This window comes from Syngnathus scovelli, chromosome 3 (assembly GCF_024217435.2).
Source record: "Syngnathus scovelli strain Florida chromosome 3, RoL_Ssco_1.2, whole genome shotgun sequence".
Taxonomy (NCBI): Eukaryota; Metazoa; Chordata; class Actinopteri; order Syngnathiformes; family Syngnathidae; genus Syngnathus; species Syngnathus scovelli.
Window position 1 is genome coordinate 5,257,029 of NC_090849.1, and position 22,096 is coordinate 5,279,124.

At 34.8% G+C, this 22,096-nt stretch overlaps 1 long non-coding RNA gene across 1 annotated transcript in view; it reads right to left on the reverse strand.

The window, feature by feature from the left end:
* LOC137840131 (uncharacterized) overlaps positions 1-21,360 on the reverse strand; it is a 36,430-nt gene extending 15,070 nt beyond the window's left edge. Inside the window, exon 1 of the long non-coding RNA XR_011086593.1 lies at positions 181-21,360. This is a non-coding gene — a long non-coding RNA (uncharacterized lncRNA). The remainder of the gene's footprint in view (positions 1-180) is intronic.
* Positions 21,361-22,096: the final 736 nt, after the last annotated feature.

The following is a 22,096-nucleotide window of genomic DNA, read 5'->3' on the forward strand; positions in this document are numbered from 1 at the left end:
ACCCATTCCAACTTTCAACTCTTCATCTTTTGCCTACCTATTCCACAACTTCCGACTTACCAAAAATTCCAAATTTGGAATTCAACCAAATTCTCAAAAATTGTGTTTTTCTACTCTAATTTCTACATTTTTTAACCGATTCAACTCATTCCAACTTTCAACTGTTCATGTTTTGCCTACCTATTCCACAACTTCCCGTTTACCAAAAATTCCAAATTTGAAATTCAACCAAATTCTCCAAAATTTCGTTTTTCTAATCTAATTTCTACATTGTTCAACCGATTCAACCCATTCCAACTTTCAACTGTTCATGTTTTGCCTACCTATTCCACAACTTCCCGTTTACCAAAAATTCCAAATTTGAAATTCAACCAAATTCTCCAGAATTTCGTTTTTCTAATGTAATTTCTACATTGTTCAACCGATTCAACCCATTCCAACTTTCAACTCTTCATCTTTTGCCTACCTATTCCACAACTTCCCACTTACCAAAAATTCCATATTTGAAATTCAACCAAATTCTCCAACATTTTGTTTTTCTACTCTAATTTCTACATTGTTCAACCGATTCAACCCATTCCAACTTTCAACTCTTCATCTTTTGCCTACCTATTCCACAACTTCCGACTTACCAAAAATTCCAAATTTGGAATTCAACCAAATTCTCAAAAATGTTGTTTTTCTACTCCAATTTCTACATTTTTTAACCGATTCAACTCATCACTACTTTCAACTGTTCATGTTTTGCCTACCTATTCCACAACTTCCCGTTTACCAAAAATTCCAAATTTGAAATTCAACCAAATTCTCCAAAATTTCGTTTTTCTAATCTAATTCCTACATTGTTCAACCGATTCAACCCATTCCAACTTTCAACTCTTCATCTTTTGCCTACCTATTCCACAACTTCCCACTTACCAAAAATTCCATATTTTGAAATTCAACCAAATTCTCCAACATTTTGTTTTTCTACTCTAATTTCTACATTGTTCAACCGATTCAACCCATTCCAACTTTCAACTCTTCATCTTTTGCCTACCTATTCCACAACTTCCGACTTACCAAAAATTCCAAATTTGAAATTCAACCAAAATCTCCAAAATTTCGTTTTTCTACTGTAATTTCTACATTGTTCAACCGATTCAACCCATTCCAACTTTCAACTCTTCATCTTTTGCCTACCTATTCCACAACTTCCCACTTACCAAAAATTAAAAATTAAAAATTTGAAATTCAACCAAATTCTCAAACATTTTGTTTTTCTACTCTAATCTTTACATTGTGCAACCGATTCAATCCATTCCAACTTTCAACTTTTCATCTTTTGCTTACCTATTTCACAACTTCCCACTTACCAAAAATTCCAAATTTGAAATTCAACCAAATTCTGCAAAATTTCGTTTTTCGACTCTAATTTGTACATTTTTCAACCGATTCAACCCATTCCAACTTTCAACTCTTCATCTTTTGCCTACGTATTACACAACTTCCCACTTACCAAAAATCCCAAATTTGAAATTCAACCAAATTCTCCAAAATTTCGTTTTTCTACTCTCATTTCTACATTCCTCTACCGATTCAACCCATTCCAACTTTCAACTCTTCATCTTTTGCTTACCTATTCCACAACTTCCCCTTACAAAAAATTCCAAATTTTGAAATTTGAAATTCAACCAAATTCTCCAAAAATGTGTTTTTCTACTCTAATATTCACATTGTTCAACTGATTCAACCCATTCCAACTTTCAACTCTTCATCTTTTTCCTACCTATTCCCCAAATTTCCACTTGCCATAAATTCCACATTTTAAGATTTTAAACTCAACCAAATTCTCCAAAATTCTGAAATTCCACCAAATTCTCCAAAATTCCGTTTTTCACCTCTATTTTCTACATTTCTCAAGTAATTCAACTCGTTTCAGCATAATTCGCCAGCATTCCCCAAGAAGTGATTCAAAGTCTTCGCCTTCACACGCAATTTCTCCAGAAATTGCATTTTCTAGTTATTATTATTATTCTTCTATTTTATTCCCGCCACTTTTTTGTCCCGCTTCTTCTTCCACATAATTCATCCGATTCACTCCGTTCCACTTTTGACGTATTCCAAATATTCACGAGATGAGCGCTTCCATTTTTCTCGTTCTGAAAATTTTCCGATTTCGCAAAATTCGCGAATTTACGACAAATTTTTCCCCATTCATTCTCAATGGCAGATTCGACATTTCACATTTACGTCATTCCCCTTTTACATTCACCTCATTCAGCACATTCAAACCACATTCGGAATGATTCTCGACATTCCCAAAATTCCCAAATTCAAAAATTTCACGTTTTCTCGTTAAAAATTCCGACAAAATTTCACGAAATTTCGTTTTTCACCTCTAATTTCTACATTTTTCGACCGATTCAACCCGTTCCAACTTCCAACTGTTCATCTTTTGCCTACCTATTCCACAACTTCCCACTTACAAAAAAATTCCAAATTTTCAAATTTGAAATTCAACCAAATTCTTCGTAATTTCGTTTTTCTACTCTAACTTCTACATTTTTCAACCGATTCAACCCATTCCAACTTTCAACTGTTCATCTTTTGCCTGCCTATTCCACAACTTCTCACCTACCAAAAATTCCAAAATTTCAAATTTGAAATTCAACCAAATTCTCCAAAATTTCGTTTTTCTACTCTAACTTCTACGTTTTTCAACCGATTCAACCCATTCCAACTTTCAACTGTTCATCTTTTGCCTACCTATTCCACACCTTCCCACTTACCAAAATTTCCAAATTTTCAATTTTGAAATTCAACCAAATTCTACAAAATTTGGTTTTTCTACTCTAATTTCTACATTTTTCAACCGATTCAACCCATTCCAACTTTATTCACTTTGGTCACCTCATCCTTACCATATTCACCCCCTTCACCCCCACTTCCACTATGCTTACACAATTCAACCCTTGACCCCCACTTCCAGTGTGGCGGCCATCTTGGATTGACCCTGAAGTGCTCCCAATGACCCTAGAATGAACCGGAAGTGCCCCAAATCGAACCGGAAGTGACCTTAGGTAAACAGGAAGTGACCTTAGGTAAACCGGAAGTGACCCCAAATCAAACCGGAAGTGACCTTTTTAAACCGGAAGTGACCTTTTTAAACCGGAAGTGACCCCAAATAAACCGGAAGTGACCTCGGCTAGACCGGGAGTGCCTCTACTCAAACCGGAAGTGACCCAAATAGACCGGAAGTGACCCAAATCACCCCGGAAGTGACCTTATTTCAACATTAACTGCCCTAAATAGCTACATTAGTTGCTAACTTTTGCATTTTTTGTCCGATTGAACCCATTTCAACATTTTAACTCCAAAAGTGAACCTCCTGAAGCTATTTATTTTCGTTTTGTTCCAAATTTCAAAATATTTTGGCGCAATTGCTTTTTCTTTTAATTCCCATTCATTCTCTATGGAGATTCAACATTTGCTCTCACGTCTACATTTTTTAACCGATTCAACCCGTTCCAACATTCAACTGTTCATCTTTTGCCTACCTATTCCACAACCTCCCACTTACCACAAATTCCAAACTTCAAATTTGAAATTCAACCAAATTCTCCAAAATTTAGTATTACACTTCTATTTTCCACATTTCTCAAGAAATTCAACTCATTTCAACATCATTCGCCATCATTCCCCAAGAAGTGATTCAAAGTCTTCGCCTTCACACGCAATTTCTCCAGAAATTGCATTTTCTAGTTATTATTATTCTTCTATTTTATTCCCGCCACTTTTTTGTCCCGCTTCTTCTTCCACATAATTCATCCGATTCACTCCGTTCCACTTTTGACGTATTCCAAATATTCACGAGATGAGCGCTTCCATTTTTCTCGTTCCGAAAATTTTCCGATTTCGCAAAATTCGCGAATTTACGACAAATATTTCCCCATTCATTCTCGATGGCAGATTCGACATTTCACATTTACGTCATTCCCCTTTTACATTCACCTCATTCAGCACATTCAAACCACATTCGGAATGATTCTCGACATTCCCAAAATTCCCAAATTCAAAAATTTCACGTTTTCTCGTTAAAAATTCCGACAAAATTTCACGAAATTTCGTTTTTCACCTCTAATTTCTACATTTTTCGACCGATTCAACCCGTTCCAACTTCCAACTGTTCATCTTTTGCCTACCTATTCCACAACTTCCCACTTACAAAAAAATTCCAAATTTTCAAATTTGAAATTCAACCAAGTTCTTCGTAATTTCGTTTTTCTACTCTAACTTCTACATTTTTCAACCGATTCAACCCATTCCAACTTTCAACTGTTCATCTTTTGCCTGCCTATTCCACAACTTCTCACCTACCAAAAATTCCAAAATTTCAAATTTGAAATTCAACCAAATTCTCCAAAATTTCGTTTTTCTACTCTAACTTCTACGTTTTTCAACCGATTCAACCCATTCCAACTTTCAACTGTTCATCTTTTGCCTACCTATTCCACACCTTCCCACTTACCAAAATTTCCAAATTTTCAATTTTGAAATTCAACCAAATTCTACAAAATTTGGTTTTTCTACTCTAATTTCTACATTTTTCAACCGATTCAACCCATTCCAACTTTATTCACTTTGGTCACCTCATCCTTACCATATTCACCCCCTTCACCCCCACTTCCACTATGCTTACACAATTCAACCCTTGACCCCCACTTCCAGTGTGGCAGCCATCTTGGATTGACCCTGAAGTGCTCCCAATGACCCTAGAATGAACCGGAAGTGCCCCAAATCGAACCGGAAGTGACCTTAGGTAAACAGGAAGTGACCTTAGGTAAACCGGAAGTGACCCCAAATCAAACCGGAAGTGACCTTTTTAAACCGGAAGTGACCTTTTTAAACCGGAAGTGGCCCCAAATAAACCGGAAGTGACCTCAGCTGGACCGGAAGTGCCTCTAATCAGACCGGAAGTGACCCAAATAGACCGGAAGTGACCCAAATCAACCCGGAAGTGAACTTATTTCAACATTAACTGTCATAAATAGCTACATTAGGCGCTAACTTTTGCATTTTTTGTCCGATTGAACCCGTTTCAACATTTTAACCCCAAAAGTGAACCTCCTGAAGCTGTTTTTTTACGTTTTGTTCCAAATTTCAAAATATTTTGGCGCAATTGCTTTTTCTTTTAATTCCCATTCATTCTCTATGGGGATTCAACATTTGCTCTCACTTCTACATTTTTTAACCGATTCAACCCGTTCCAACATTCAACTGTTCATCCTTTGCCTGCCTATTCCACAACTTTCCACTTACCAAAAATTCCAAAAATCAAATTTGAAATTCAACCATATTCTCAAAAATTTAGTATTACACTTCTATTTTCCACATTTCTCAAGAAATTCAACTCATTTCAACATCATTCGGCATCATTCCCCAAGAAGTGATTCAAAGTCTTCGCCTTCACACGCAATTTCTCCAGAAATTGCATTTTCTAGTTATTATTCTTCTATTTTATTCTCCACACTTTTTTGTCCCGCTTCTTCTTCTACATAGTTCATCCGATTCACTCCGTTCCACTTTTGACGTGTTCCAAATATTCACGAGATGAGCGCTTCCATTTTTCTCGTTCCGAAAATTTTCCGATTTCGCAAAATTCGCGAACTTACGACAAATTTTTCCCCATTCATTCTTAATGGCAGATTCGACATTACACATTTACATCATTCCACTTTTTTCTACATTGTTCAACCGATTCAACTCATTCCAACTTTCAACTGTTCATCTTTTGCCTACCTATTCCACAACTTCCCACTTACCAAAAATTCCAAATTTGAAATTCAACCAAATTCTCCAAAAATTCGTTTTTCCACTCTAACTTTTACGTTTTTCAACCGATTCAACCCATTCCAACTTTCAACTGTTCATCTTTTTCTAACTATTCCACAACTTCCAACTTATGAAAAATTCCAAATTTTCAAATTTGGAATTCAACCAAATTCTCAAAAATTTTGTTTTTCTACTCTAATTTCTACATTTTTCAACCGATTAAACTCATTCCAACTTTCAACTCTTCATCTTTTGCCTACCTATTCCACAACTTCCCACTTACCAAAAATTCCATATTTGAAATTCAACCAAATTCTCCAACATTTTGTTTTTCTACTCTAATTTCTACATTGTTCAACCGATTCAACCCATTCCAACTTTCAACTCTTCATCTTTTGCCTACCTATTCCACAACTTCCGACTTACCAAAAATTCCAAATTTGGAATTCAACCAAATTCTCAAAAATTTTGTTTTTTTACTCTAATTTCTACATTTTTTAACCGATTCAACTCATTCCAACTTTCAACTGTACATGTTTTGCCTACCTATTCCACAACTTCCCGTTTACCAAAAATTCCAAATTTGAAATTCAACCAAATTCTCCAAAATTTCGTTTTTCTAATCTAATGTCTACATTGTTCAACCGATTCAACCCATTCCAACTTTCAACTCTTCATCTTTTGCCTACCTATTCCACAACTTCCCACTTACCAAAAATGCCATATTTGAAATTCAACCAAATTCTCCAACATTTTGTTTTTCTACTCTAATTTCTACATTGTTCAACCGATTCAACCCATTCCAACTTTCAACTCTTCATCTTTGGCCTACCTATTCCACAACTTCCGACTTACCAAAAATTCCAAATTTGAAATTCAACCAAAATCTCCAAAATTTCGTTTTTCTACTGTAATTTCTACATTGTTCAACCGATTCAACCCATTCCAACTTTCAACTCTTCATCTTTTGCCTACCTATTCCACAACTTCCCACTTACCAAAAATTAAAAATTAAAAATTTGAAATTCAACCAAATTCTCAAACATTTTGTTTTTCTACTCTAATCTTTACATTGTGCAACCGATTCAATCCATTCCAACTTTCAACTTTTCATCTTTTGCTTACCTATTTCACAACTTCCCACTTACCAAAAATTCCAAATTTGAAATTCAACCAAATTCTGCAAAATTCCGTTTTTCGACTCTAATTTGTACATTTTTTCAACCGATTCAACCCATTCCAACTTTCAACTCTTCATCTTTTGCCTACGTATTACACAACTTCCCACTTACCAAAAATCCCAAATTTGAAATTCAACCAAATTCTCCAAAATTTCGTTTTTCTACTCTCATTTCTACATTTCTCTACCGATTCAACCCATTCCAACTTTCAACTCTTCATCTTTTGCTTACCTATTCCACAACTTCCCCTTACAAAAAATTCCAAATTTTGAAATTTGAAATTCAACCAAATTCTCCAAAAATGTGTTTTTCTACTCTAATTTTCACATTGTTCAACCGATTCAACTCATTCCAACTTTCAACTCTTCATCTTTTTCCTACCTATTCCCCAAATTTCCACTTGCCATAAATTCCACATTTTAAGATTTTAAACTCAACCAAATTCTCCAAAATTCTGAGATTCCACCAAATTCTCCAAAATTCCGTTTTTCACCTCTATTTTCTACATTTCTCAAGTAATTCAACTCGTTTCAGCATAATTCGCCAGCATTCGCCAAGAAGTGATTCAAAGTCTTCGCCTTCACACGCAATTTCTCCAGAAATTGCATTTTCTAGTTGTGTGAAGGCGAAGGCCTTCACACATTGTTATTCTACTTTATTATTATTATTGTGTGAAGGCGAAGGCCTTCACACATTGTTATTCTACTTTATTATTATTATTATTATTATTATTATTAAACAACTTATTCCGCCCACTTTTTTGGCACCTAACTAGTCCTACATGCTTCAACCGATTCACCCCGTTCAAACTTTCACACATTCCAAAAATTCATGTCATGCTTGCTACCATTTTTTTTGTTCTTAACGTTTACCGTTTTTGTGTAATTAGCAAATTTGTGACTTATAATTCCCCATTCATTCTTAATGGCAGTTTCAACACGAGCCATTTCCCTGCGTGGGTTCGAATTTTACATGTGTCACATTGGGCGTCTCACCATTACACAAACTCACACGACACTGGCTGCGGTTTTTTTCGTCATAAACATTTATCGTTTTTGCATAATTAGTACATTTGTGGTGCAAAATTACACATTCATTCTTAATGGCGTATTCAACATGAACATTCATCACATTAAGCGAATTTCACCACCTTAAAAGAGAAAACCAATTAGCTCAGGTGGTAACGTGGGCACTTCTTAACTCTAGACATGTCCCTGTGTGAGTTCGATTCCAACTGTGGGTACTGTTTTTTTTCCTTTTTATTCACTGCTTCTTATTTTTTACGCTTATGATTTGTAACTTGTCATTTTACCATTTATTTTAATAATAACCTTTTTATTCTTCCCGCTTATCATTTGTAACTCTCGTCATTTTCCCATTTATTGTATAAATAATTTAATTTCCTTTATATTCTTCCCGCTTATCATTTTTATCATTTATCATTTATAACTTTTGTCATTTTCCCATTTATTTTATAATAATTTAATTTCCTTTTTATTCTTCCCGCTTAAAGTAGAATAACAATAGTGCGAAGGTCTTCGCCTTCACACGCAATTTCTCCAGAAATTGCAATTCTAGTTGTGTGAAGGCGAAGGCCTTCACACATTGTTATTCTACTTTATTATTATTATTGTGTGAAGGCGAAGGCCTTCACACATTGTTATTCTACTTTATTATTATTATTATTATTATTATTATTATTATTGTGTGAAGGCGAAGGCCTTCACACATTGTTATTCTACTTTATTATTATTATTATTATTATTATTATTATTAAACAACTTATTCCGCCCGCTTTTTTGGCATCTAACTAGTCCTACATGCTTCAACCGATTCACCCCGTTCAAACTTTCACACATTCCAAAAATTCATGGCATGCTTGCTACCATTTTTTTTGTTGATAACATTTACCGTTTTTGTGTAATTAGCAAATTTGTGACTTATAATTCCCCATTCATTCTTAATGGCAGTTTCAACACGAGCCATTTCCCTGCGTGGGTTCGAATTTTACATGTGTCACATTGGGCGTCTCACCATTACACAAACTCACACGACACTGGCTGCAGTTTTTTTCGTCATAAACATTTATCGTTTTTGCATAATTAGTACATTTGTGGTGTAAAATTACGCATTCATTCTTAATGGCGCCTTCAACATGAACATTCATCACATTAAGCGAATTCCACCACTTTAAAAAAGAAAACCAATTAGCTCAGATGGTAACGCAGGCACTTCTTGACTCTAGCCGGTTCCCCGTGTGAGTTCGATTCCTACTGTGGGTATAGTTTTATTTCCTTTTTATTCACTGCTTCATATTTTTTACGCTTATGATTTGTAACTTGTCATTTTACCATTTATTTTAATAATAACCTTTTTATTCTTCCCGCTTATCATTTTTATCATTTATCATTTATAACTTTTGTCATTTTCCCATTTATTTTATAATAATTTAATTTCCTTTTTATTCTTCCCGCTTAAAGTAGAATAACAATAGTGCGAAGGTCTTCGCCTTCACACGCAATTTCTCCAGAAATTGCAATTCTAGTTATTGTGTGAAGGCGAAGGCCTTCACACATTGTTATTCTACTTTATTATTATTATTATTATTATTATTAAACAACTTATTCCGCCCGCTTTTTTGGCATCTAACTAGTCCTACATGCTTCAACCGATTCACCCCATTCAAACTTTCACACATTCCAAAAATTCATGGCATGCTTGCTACCATTTTTTTTGTTGATAACATTTACCGTTTTTGTGTAATTAGCAAATTTGTGACTTATAATTCCCCATTCATTCTTAATGGCAGTTTCAACACGAGCCATTTCCCTGCGTGGGTTCGAATTTTACATGTGTCACATTGGGCGTCTCACCATTACACAAACTCACACGACACTGGCTGCAGTTTTTTTCGTCATAAACATTTATCGTTTTTGCATAATTAGTACATTTGTGGTGTAAAATTACGCATTCATTCTTAATGGCGCATTCAACATGAACATTCATCACATTAAGCGAATTCCACCACTTTAAAAAAGAAAACCAATTAGCTCAGATGGTAACGCAGGCACTTCTTGACTCTAGCCGGTTCCCCGTGTGAGTTCGATTCCTACTGTGGGTATAGTTTTATTTCCTTTTTATTCACTGCTTCATATTTTTTACGCTTATGATTTGTAACTTGTCATTTTACCATTTATTTTAATAATAACCTTTTTATTCTTCCCGCTTATCATTTTTATCATTTATCATTTATAACTTTTGTCATTTTCCCATTTATTTTATAATAATTTAATTTCCTTTTTATTCTTCCCGCTTAAAGTAGAATAACAATAGTGCGAAGGTCTTCGCCTTCACACGCAATTTCTCCAGAAATTGCAATTCTAGTTATTATTATTATTCAACTTATTCCTCCCACTTTTTTGGCACCTAACTAGTCCTACATGCTTCAACCGATTCACCCCGTTCAAACTTTCACACATTCCAAATATTCATGTCTTGCTTGCTACCATTTTTTTTGTTGATAACATTTACCGTTTTTGTGTAATTAGCAAATTTGTGACTTTTAAATCCCCATTCATTCTTAATGGCAATTCCAACACGAGCCATTTCCCTGCGTGGGTTCGAATTTTACATGTGTCACATTGGGCGTCTCACCATTACACAAACTCACACGACACTGGCTGCAGTTTTTTTCGTCATAAACATTTATCGTTTTTGCATAATTAGTACATTTGTGGTGTAAAATTACGCATTCATTCTTAATGGTGCATTCAACATGAACATTCATCACATTAAGCGAATTCCAACACTATAAAAAAGAAAACCAATTAGCTCAGTTTGTAATGCGGGCACTTCTTAACTCTAGCTGCTTCCCCGTGTGAGTTCAATTCCAACTGCGGGTGATGTTTTTTTTCCTTTTTATTCAATATTTAATATTTTTAACGCTTATGATTTGTAACTCGTCATTTTCCCATTTATTTTATAATAATTTAATTTCCTTTATATTTTTCCCGCTTATCATTTATAACGTTTATCATTTGTAACTTTTGTCATTTTCCCATTTATTTTATAATAATTTAATTTCCTTTATATTTTCCCGCTTATCATTTATAACGTTTATCATTTGTAACTTTTGTCATTTTCCCTTTTATTTTATAATAATTTAATTTCCTTTATATTCTTCCCGATTATCATTTTTAACGTTTATCATTTGTAACTTTTGTCATTTTCCCATTTATTTTATAATAATTTAATTTCCTTTTTATTCTTTCCGCTTATTATTAACGTTTATCATTTGTAACTCTCGTCATTTTCCCATTTATTTTATTCATCATTTATCATCATTTATTTCCCTTTTTCATTTTTCCTTTCTTTCATTTCGAATAAAGTAGAATAACAATAGTGCGAAGGTCTTCGCCTTCACACGCAATTTCTCCAGAAATTGCAATTCTAGTTATTGTGTGAAGGCGAAGGCCTTCACACATTGTTATTCTACTTTATTATTATTATTATTATTATTATTATTATTAAACAACTTATTCCGCCCACTTTTTTGGCACCTAACTAGTCCTACATGCTTCAACCGATTCACCCCGTTCAAACTTTCACACATTCCAAAAATTCATGTCATGCTTGCTACCATTTTTTTTGTTCTTAACGTTTACCGTTTTTGTGTAATTAGCAAATTTGTGACTTATAATTCCCCATTCATTCTTAATGGCAGTTTCAACACGAGCCATTTCCCTGCGTGGGTTCGAATTTTACATGTGTCACATTGGGCGTCTCACCATTACACAAACTCACACGACACTGGCTGCAGTTTTTTTCGTCATAAACATTTATCGTTTTTGCATAATTAGTACATTTGTGGTGCAAAATTACACATTCATTCTTAATGGCGTATTCAACATGAACATTTATCACATTAAGCGAATTCCACCACCTTAAAAGAGAAAACCAATTAGCTCAGGTGGTAACGTGGGCACTTCTTAACTCTAGACATGTCCCTGTGTGAGTTCGATTCCAACTGTGGGTACTGTTTTTTTTTCCTTTTTATTCACTGCTTCTTATTTTTTACGCTTATGATTTGTAACTTGTCATTTTACCATTTATTTTAATAATAACCTTTTTATTCTTCCCGCTTATCATTTGTAACTCTCGTCATTTTCCCATTTATTGTATAAATAATTTAATTTCCTTTATATTCTTCCCGCTTATCATTTTTATCATTTATCATTTATAACTTTTGTCATTTTCCCATTTATTTTATAATAATTTAATTTCCTTTTTATTCTTCCCGCTTAAAGTAGAATAACAATAGTGCGAAGGTCTTCGCCTTCACACGCAATTTCTCCAGAAATTGCAATTCTAGTTATTATTATTATTAAACAACTTATTCCGCCCACTTTTTTGGCACCTAACTAGTCCTACATGCTTCAACCGATTCACCCCGTTCAAACTTTCACACATTCCAAAAATTCATGTCATGCTTGCTACCATTTTTTTTGTTCTTAACGTTTACCGTTTTTGTGTAATTAGCAAATTTGTGACTTATAATTCCCCATTCATTCTTAATGGCAGTTTCAACACGAGCCATTTCCCTGCGTGGGTTCGAATTTTACATGTGTCACATTGGGCGTCTCACCATTACACAAACTCACACGACACTGGCTGCGGTTTTTTTCGTCATAAACATTTATCGTTTTTGCATAATTAGTACATTTGTGGTGCAAAATTACACATTCATTCTTAATGGCGTATTCAACATGAACATTCATCACATTAAGCGAATTTCACCACCTTAAAAGAGAAAACCAATTAGCTCAGGTGGTAACGTGGGCACTTCTTAACTCTAGACATGTCCCTGTGTGAGTTCGATTCCAACTGTGGGTACTGTTTTTTTTCCTTTTTATTCACTGCTTCTTATTTTTTACGCTTATGATTTGTAACTTGTCATTTTACCATTTATTTTAATAATAACCTTTTTATTCTTCCCGCTTATCATTTGTAACTCTCGTCATTTTCCCATTTATTGTATAAATAATTTAATTTCCTTTATATTCTTCCCGCTTATCATTTTTATCATTTATCATTTATAACTTTTGTCATTTTCCCATTTATTTTATAATAATTTAATTTCCTTTTTATTCTTCCCGCTTAAAGTAGAATAACAATAGTGCGAAGGTCTTCGCCTTCACACGCAATTTCTCCAGAAATTGCAATTCTAGTTATTATTGTGTGAAGGCGAAGGCCTTCACACATTGTTATTCTACTTTATTATTATTATTATTGTGTGAAGGCGAAGGCCTTCACACATTGTTATTCTACTTTATTATTATTATTATTATTATTATTGTGTGAAGGCGAAGGCCTTCACACATTGTTATTCTACTTTATTATTATTATTATTATTATTATTATTGTGTGAAGGCGAAGGCCTTCACACATTGTTATTCTACTTTATTATTATTATTATTATTATTATTATTATTAAACAACTTATTCCGCCCACTTTTTTGGCACCTAACTAGTCCTACATGCTTCAACCGATTCACCCCGTTCAAACTTTCACACATTCCAAATATTCATGTCATGCTTGCTACCATTTTTTTTGTTGATAACATTTACCGTTTTTGTGTAATTAGCAAATTTGTGACTTTTAAATCCCCATTCATTCTTAATGGGGATTTCAACACGAGCCATTTTCCCGCGTGGGTTCGAATTTTACATGTGTCACATTGGGCGTCTCACCATTACACAAACTCACACGACACTGGCTGCAGTTTTTTTCGTTATAAACATTTGTCATTCTTGCATAATTAGTACATTTGTGGTATAAAATTACGCATTCATTCTTAATGGCGCATTCAACATGAACATTCATCACATTAAGCAAATTCTACCGTTCCACAAAAGGAAACTGATTAGCTCAGTTTGTAACGCGGGCACTTCTTAACTCTAGCCGCATCCCCGAGTGAGTTCGATTCCAACTATGGGTAATGTTTTTTTTCCTTTTTATTCACTGCTTCATATTTTTTACGCTTATGATTTGTAACTTGTCATTTTACCATTTATTTTAATATTAATTTATTTTCCTTTTTATTCTTCCCGCTTATCATTTATAACGTTTATCATTTGTAACTTTTGTCATTTTCCCATTTATGTTATAATAATTTAATTTCCTTTATATTCTTCCCGATTATCATTTTTAACGTTTATCATTTGTAACTTTTGTCATTTTCCCATTTATTTTATAATAATTTAATTTCCTTTTTATTCTTCCCGCTTATTATTAATGTTTATCATTTGTAACTCTCATCATTTTCCCATTTATTTTATTCATCATTTATTTCCCTTTTTCATTTTTCCTTTCTTTCATTTCGAAAAAAGTAGAATAACAATAGTGCGAAGGTCTTCGCCTTCACACGCAATTTCTCCAGAAATTGCAATTCTAGTTATTATTATTATTATTCAACTTATTCCTCCCACTTTTTTGGCACCTAACTAGTCCTACATGCTTCAACCGATTCACCCCGTTCAAACTTTCACACATTCCAAATATTCACGTCATGCTTGCTACCATTTTTTTTGTTGATAACATTTACCGTTTTTGTGTAATTAGCAAATTTGTGACTTTTAAATCCCCATTCATTCTTAATGGCATTTCAACACGAGCCATTTCCCTGCGTGGGTTCGAATTTTACATGTGTCACATTGGGCGTCTCACCATTACACAAACTCACACGACACTGGCTGCAGTTTTTTTGTCATAAACATTTATCGTGTTTGCATAATTAGTACATTTGTGGTGTAAAATTACGCATTCATTCTTAATGGTGCATTCAACATGAACATTCATCACATTAAGCGAATTCCACCACTTTTAAAAAGAAAATCAATTAGCTCAGTTTGTAAAGCGGGCACTTCTTAACTCTAGCCGCTTCCCCGTGTGAGTTCGATTCCAACTGTGGGTAATGTTTTTTTTCCTTTTTATTCACTGCTTCATATTTTTTACGCTTATGATTTGTAACTTGTCATTTTACCATTTATTTTAATAATTTATTTTCCTTTTTATTCTTCCCGCTTATCATTTATAACGTTTATCATTTGTAACTTTTGTCATTTTCCCATTTATTTTATAATAATTTAATTTCCTTTATATTCTTCCCGATTATCATTTTTAACGTTTATCATTTGTAACTTTTGTCATTTTCCCATTTATTTTATAATAATTTAATTTCCTTTTTATTCTTCCCGCTTATTATGTACGTTTATCATTTGTGACTCTCATCATTTTCCCATTTATTTTATTCATCATTTATTTCTCTTTTTCATTTTTCCTTTCTTTCATTTCGAAAAAAGTAGAATAACAATAGTGCGAAGGTCTTCGCCTTCACACGCAATTTCTCCAGAAATTGCAATTCTAGTTAGTGTGAAGGTGAAGACCTTCACACTATTGTTATTGCTGTCCTTTATTATTATTATTATTATTATTATTATTATTATTATTAGTGTGAAGGTGAAGACCTTCACACTATTGTTATTGCTGTCCTTTATTAGTGTGAAGGTGAAGACCTTCACACTATTGTTATTGCTGTCCTTTATTATTATTATTATTATTATTAGTGTGAAGGTGAAGACCTTCACACTATTGTTATTGCTGTCCTTTATTATTATTATTGTGTGAAGGCGAAGGCCTTCACACATTGTTATTCTACTTTATTATTATTATTATTATTATTATTATTATTATTAAACAACTTATTCCGCCCGCTTTTTTGGCATCTAACTAGTCCTACATGCTTCAACCGATTCACCCCGTTCAAACTTTCACACATTCCAAAAATTCATGGCATGCTTGCTACCATTTTTTTTGTTGATAACATTTACCGTTTTTGTGTAATTAGCAAATTTGTGACTTATAATTCCCCATTCATTCTTAATGGCAGTTTCAACACGAGCCATTTCCCTGCGTGGGTTCGAATTTTACATGTGTCACATTGGGCGTCTCACCATTACACAAACTCACACGACACTGGCTGCAGTTTTTTTCGTCATAAACATTTATCGTTTTTGCATAATTAGTACATTTGTGGTGTAAAATTACGCATTCATTCTTAATGGCGCATTCAACATGAACATTCATCACATTAAGCGAATTCCACCACTTTAAAAAAGAAAACCAATTAGCTCAGATGGTAACGCAGGCACTTCTTGACTCTAGCCGGTTCCCCGTGTGAGTTCGATTCCTACTGTGGGTATAGTTTTATTTCCTTTTTATTCACTGCTTCATATTTTTTACGCTTATGATTTGTAACTTGTCATTTTACCATTTATTTTAATAATAACCTTTTTATTCTTCCCGCTTATCATTTGTAACTCTCGTCATTTTCCCATTTATTGTATAAATAATTTAATTTCCTTTATATTCTTCCCGTTTATCATTTATCATTTGTTACTTTTGTCATTTTCCCATTTATTTTATAATAATTTAATTTCCTTTTTATTCTTCCCGCTTATCATTTTTATCATTTATCATTTATAACTTTTGTCATTTTCCCATTTATTTTATAATAATTTAATTTCCTTTTTATTCTTCCCGCTTAAAGTAGAATAACAATAGTGCGAAGGTCTTCGCCTTCACACGCAATTTCTCCAGAAATTGCAATTCTAGTTATTATTATTATTCTACTTATTCCGCTCACTTTTTTGACGCTTAACTCCTTCCACATACTTCAACCGATTCACTCCGTTCCACTTTTCACTTATTCCAAATATTCATGACACGGCTGCTTACATTTTTTTTGTTCGAAAAATTTTCCGTTTTCACAAAATTCACGATTTTGTGGCATTTTTTTCCCCATTCATTCTTAATGGCAGATTCAACATTTCACATTTTTGTTGTTCCAGTTTGAAATTCACTTATTTCAACACATTCAAATCACATTGGGGACATTCCCAAACTTGCCAAATTCAAAAATTTCACGTTTTCACTTTTAAAATTTGCACAAAATTTTGCAAAATTTCACAAAATTTAGTTTTTCACTTCTAGTTTCTACATTTTTCCACTGATTCAACTCGTTCCAACTTTCAACTGTTCATCTTTTGCCTACCTATTCCACACCTTCCCACTTAGCAAAATTTCCAAATTTTCAATTTTGAAATTCACACCAAATTTTCCCAAAATTTAGTTTTTCCCTTCTAATTTCTACATTTTTCAACCGATTCAACCCATTCCAACTTTATTCACTTTGTTCACCTTATGCTTACCATATTCACCCCCTTCACCCCCACTTCCACAATTCAACCCTTGACCCCCACAGAGTGGCGGCCATCTTGGATTGACCCTGAAGTGCCCCAATGAACCCGGAATGAACTGGAAGTGCCCCAAATCAAACCGGAATTGACCCCAAATGAACCGGAAGTGACCTCAGGTAAACCGGAAGTGACCCCAAATCAAACCGGAAGTGACCCCAAATCAAACCGGAAGTGACCTTTTTAAACCGGAAGTGACCCCAAATAAACCGGAAGTGACCTCAGCTAGACCGGAAGTGCCTCTAATCAAACCGGAAGTGACCTAAATAGACCGGAAGTGCCTCTAATCAAACCGGAAGTGACCTAAATAGACCGGAAGTGACCCAAATCAAACCGGAAGTGACCCCAAATGAACCGGAAGTGACCTCAGGTAAACCGGAAGTGACCCCAAATCAAACCGGAAGTGACCTTTTTAAACCGGAAGTGACCTTTTCAAACCGGAAGTGACCCCAAATAAACCGGAAGTGACCTCAGCTGGACCGGAAGTGCCTCTAATCAAACCGGAAGTGACCCAAATCAAACCGGAAATGACCATATTTCAACATTAAGTGCCCTAAATACCTACATTTGCGCTAACTTTTGCAAATTTTGCCCGATTAAACCCATTTCAACATTTTAACCCCAAAAGCGAACCTCCTGAAGCCGTTTCTTTCCTTTTGTTCCAAATTTCAGAAACTTTTGGTGCAATTTTTTTTTCTTTTAATTCCCATTCATTCTCTATTAGGATTCAAGATTTGCTCTAACTTCTACATTTTTTAACCGATTCAACTCGTTCCAACTTTCAACTGTTCCTCTTTTGCCTTCCTATTCCACAACTTCCCACTTACCAAAAATTCTCTACAATTTTGTTTTTCTACTCTAATTTCTACATTTTCAACTTATTCAACCCATTCCACCTTTCAACTGTTCATCATTTTCCTACCTATTCCACAACTTCCCACTTACCCAAAATTCCAAATTTTCAATTTTGAAATTCACACCCAATTTTCCCAAATTTCCTTTTTCCCTTGTAATTTCTACATTTTTCAACCGATTCAACTCTTTTCAACATCATTCTGCAACATTCCCCAAGTATTTATTCAACCTCTTCACCTTCACACGCAATTTCTTCAGGAATTGTAAATTCTAGTTAGTGTGAAGGTGAAGACCTTCACACTATTGTTATTGCTGTCCTTTATTATTATTATTCTACTTATTCCGCTCACTTTTTTGACGCTTAACTACTTCCACATACTTCAACCGATTCACTCCGTTCCACTTTTCACTGATTCCAAATATTCATGACACGGCTGCTTACATTTTTTTCGTTCAAAAAATTTTCCGTTTTCACAAAATTCACGATTTTGTGGCATTTTTTTCCCCATTCATTCTTAATGGCAGATTCAACATTTCACGTTTTTGTTGTTCCAGTTTGAAATTCACTTATTTCAACACATTCAAATCACATTGGGGACATTCCCAAACTTGCCAAATTCAAAAATTTCACGTTTTCACATTTAAAATTTGCACAAAATTTTGCAAAATTTCACAAAATTTAGTTTTTCACTTCTAATTTCTACATTTTTCCACCGATTCAACTCGTTCCAACTTTCAACTGTTCATCTTTTGCCTACCTATTCCACACCTTCCCACTTACCAAAATTTCCAAATTTTCAATTTTGAAATTCACACCAAATTTTCCAAAAATTTAGTTTTTCCCTTCTAATTTCTACATTTTTCAACCGATTCAACTCATTCCAACTTCATTCCCTTTGTTCACCTTATGCTTACCATATTCACCCCCTTCACCCCCACTTCCACAATTCAACCCTTGACCCCCACTTCCAGAGTGGCGGACATCTTGGATTGACCCTGAAGTGCCCCAATGAACTCGGAATGAACCGGAAGTGCCCCAAATCAAACCGGAATTGACCCCGAATGAACCGGAAGTGACCTCAGGTAAACCGGAAGTGACCCCAAATCAAACCGGAAGTGACCCCAAATCAAACCGGAAGTGACCTTTTTAAACCGGAAGTGACCCCAAATAAACCGGAAGTGACCTCGGCTAGACCGGAAGTGCCTCTAATCAAACCGGAAGTGACCTAAATAGACCGGAAGTGCCTCTAATCAAACCGAAAGTGACCTAAAGAGACCGGAAGTGACCCAAATCAAACCGGAAGTGACCCCAAATGAACCGGAAGTGACCTCAGGTAAACCGGAAGTGACCCCAAATCAAACCGGAAGTGACCTTTTTAAACCGGAAGTGACCTTTTTAAACCGGAAGTGACCACAAATAAACCGGAAGTGACCTCAGCTAGACCGGAAGTGCCTCTATTCAAACCGGAAGTGACTCAAATAGACCGGAAGTGACCCAAATCAAACTGGAAGTGACCCCAAATGAACCGGAAGTGACCTTAGGTAAATCGGAAGTGACCCCAAATCAAACTGGAAGTGACCTTTTAAAACCGGAAGGGTCCCCAAATCAAACCGGAAGTGACCCCAAATCAAACCGGAAGTGACCTTTTTCAACCGGAAGTGACCTTTTTAAACCGGAAGTGACCCCAAATAAACCGGAAGTGACCTCAGCTAGACCGGAAGTGCCTCTAATCAAACCGGAAGTGACCCAAATCAAACCGGAAGTGACCATATTTCAACATTAAGTGCCCTAATTACTTACATTTGCGCTAACTTTTGCAAATTTTGCCCGATTAAACCCATTTCAACATTTTAACCCCAAAAGTGAACCTCCTGAAGCCGTTTTTTTCCTTTTGTTCCAAATTTCAGAAACTTTTGGTGCAATTTTTTTTCTTTTAATTCCCATTCATTCTCTATTAGGATTCAAGATTTGCTCTAACTTCTACATTTTTTAACCGATTCAACTCGTTCCAACTTTCAACTGTTCCTCTTTTGCCTTCCTATTCCACAACTTCCCACTTACCAAAAATTATCTACAATTTTGTTTTTCTACTCTAATTTCTACATTTTCAACTTATTCAACCCATTCCACCTTTCAACTGTTCATCATTTTCCTACCTATTCCACAACTTCCCACTTACCCAAAATTCCAAATTTTCAATTTTGAAATTCACACCCAATTTTCCCAAATTTCCTTTTTCCCTTGTAATTTCTACATTTTTCAACCGATTCAACTCTTTTCAACATCATTCTGCAACATTCCCCAAGTATTTATTCAACCTCTTCACCTTCACACGCAATTTCTTCAGGAATTGCAAATTCTAGTTATTATTATTATTATTCTACTTATTCCGCTCACTTTTTTGACGCTTAACTCCTTCCACATACTTCAACCGATTCACTCCGTTCCACTTTTCACTTATTCCAAATATTCATGACACGGCTGCTTACATTTTTTTTGTTCGAAAAATTTTCCGTTTTCACAAAATTCACGATTTTGTGGCATTTTTTTCCCCATTCATTCTTAATGGCAGATTCAACATTTCACATTTTTGTTGTTCCAGTTTGAAATTCACTTATTTCAACACATTCAAATCACATTGGGGACATTCCCAAACTTGCCAAATTCAAAAATTTCACGTTTTCACTTTTAAAATTTGCACAAAATTTAGCAAAATTTCACAAAATTTAGTTTTTCACTTCTAGTTTCTACATTTTTCCACCGATTCAACTCGTTCCAACTTTCAACTGTTCATCTTTTGCCTACCTATTCCACACCTTCCCACTTAGCAAAATTTCCAAATTTTCAATTTTGAAATTCACACCAAATTTTCCCAAAATTTAGTTTTTCCCTTCTAATTTCTACATTTTTCAACCGATTCAACCCATTCCAACTTTATTCACTTTGTTCACCTTATGCTTACCATATTCACCCCCTTCACCCCCACTTCCACAATTCAACCCTTGACCCCCACTTCCAGAGTGGCGGCCATCTTGGATTGACCCTGAAGTGCCCCAATGAACCCGGAATGAACTGGAAGTGCCCCAAATCAAACCGGAATTGACCCCAAATGAACCGGAAGTGACCTTAGGTAAACCGGAAGTGACCCCAAATCAAACCGGAAGTGACCCCAAATCGAACCGGAAGTGACCTTTTTCAACCGGAAGTGACCTTTTCAAACCGGAAGTGACCCCAAATAAACCGGAAGTGACCTCAGCTAGACCGGAAGTGCCTCTAATCAAACCGGAAGTGACCCAAATCAAACCGGAAATGACCATATTTCAACATTAAGTGCCCTAATTACCTACATTTGCGCTAACTTTTGCAAATTTTGCCCGATTAAACCCATTTCAACATTTTAACCCCAAAAGTGAACCTCCTGAAGCCGTTTTTTTCCTTTTGTTCCAAATTTCAGAAACTTTTGGTGCAATTTTTTTTTCTTTTAATTCCCATTCATTCTCTATTAGGATTCAAGATTTGCTCTAACTTCTACATTTTTTAACCGATTCAACTCGTTCCAACTTTCAACTGTTCCTCTTTTGCCTTCCTATTCCACAACTTCCCACTTACCAAAAATTCTCTACAATTTTGTTTTTCTACTCTAATTTCTACATTTTCAACTTATTCAACCCATTCCACCTTTCAACTGTTCATCATTTTCCTACCTATTCCACAACTTCCCACTTACCCAAAATTCCAAATTTTCAATTTTGAAATTCACACCCAATTTTCCCAAATTTCCTTTTTCCCTTGTAATTTCTACATTTTTCAACCGATTCAACTCTTTTCAACATCATTCTGCAACATTCCCCAAGTATTTATTCAACCTCTTCACCTTCACACGCAATTTCTTCAGGAATTGCAAATTCTAGTTATTATTATTATTCTACTT